Source organism: Salvelinus sp. IW2-2015, unplaced genomic scaffold (assembly GCF_002910315.2).
Source record: "Salvelinus sp. IW2-2015 unplaced genomic scaffold, ASM291031v2 Un_scaffold5534, whole genome shotgun sequence".
In the NCBI taxonomy this organism is placed as follows: domain Eukaryota; kingdom Metazoa; phylum Chordata; class Actinopteri; order Salmoniformes; family Salmonidae; genus Salvelinus; species Salvelinus sp. IW2-2015.
Genome location: NW_019946799.1, coordinates 25,936 through 26,804, shown reverse-complemented (window position 1 = coordinate 26,804; position 869 = coordinate 25,936). Strand labels below are relative to the sequence as shown.

Genomic DNA, 869 nt, shown 5'->3' with positions numbered 1-869 from the left:
TGATTCGTTTATTTGTTGTTTTTGTCAGTAGTAGTTAGTATATTAGGGGTAGTAGTGTACCCAAAGCTCGGTCTGTCGATGATCTTAAGGTGACTTGTAGTAGTAGTAGTATATATTTAGGGTTTTGTAGTTAAGTAGTTATCTAGGTGTGTAGTAGATATAGTATGTAGGTTGTTAGTAATAGTTTATATCTAGGTGTTGTAATAGTAGTAGTAGTATTCTAAGGTGATTTTTTGTTTAGTGTATAGTAGTTATCTAGGTTTTTGTATAAGTAGTATATTCTAAGGTGTGATCAGTAGTTATATCTAGTGTTTGTAGTAAGTATGTAATCTAGGTGGTGTAGTAGTAGTATAGCTAGGTTTGTTGTAAGTAGTAGTATATCTAGGTGTGTAGTAGTAGTAGTGTTCATCTAGGTGTTGTTAGTAGTAGTAGTAGTATAATCTAGGTGGTAGTAGTAGTATATCTAGGTGTGTATATAGGTATATCCTAGGTGTGTGTAGTAGTAAGTGTATATCTAGGTGTTTAGATTATAGTAGTATATCTAGGTGTGGTAGTAGTAGTGTAGTATATCTAGGTTGTAGTGTAAGTATTCTAGGTGTGTAGTAGTAGTAGTTATCATAGGTGTGTAGTAAAGTAGTTATATCTAGGTGTGTGTAGTGTGAGTAATCTTAAGGTGTTGTATATAGTAGTATATCTGGGTGTATATAGTAGGATATCTAGGTGTGAAGTGTTATCTAGGTGTGTAGTAGTAGTATTCTATGTGTGTAGTATAGTATATCTGGTGATGTAGTGTAGTAGTATATCTAGGTGTGGTAGTAGAGTTAATATCTAGGGTGTGTAAAGTAGTATAATTCTAGTGTGTATTAGTA

At 32.8% G+C, this 869-nt stretch overlaps 1 long non-coding RNA gene across 1 annotated transcript; it reads left to right on the top strand.

Annotated features, from left to right (window-relative positions):
* The first annotated feature begins 373 nt into the window (after positions 1-373).
* Positions 374-653, top strand: LOC139026702 (uncharacterized). The gene is made up of 3 exons (XR_011478610.1): positions 374-389; positions 446-467; positions 596-653. It is a non-coding gene; the product is annotated as an uncharacterized lncRNA (long non-coding RNA).
* Positions 654-869: the final 216 nt, after the last annotated feature.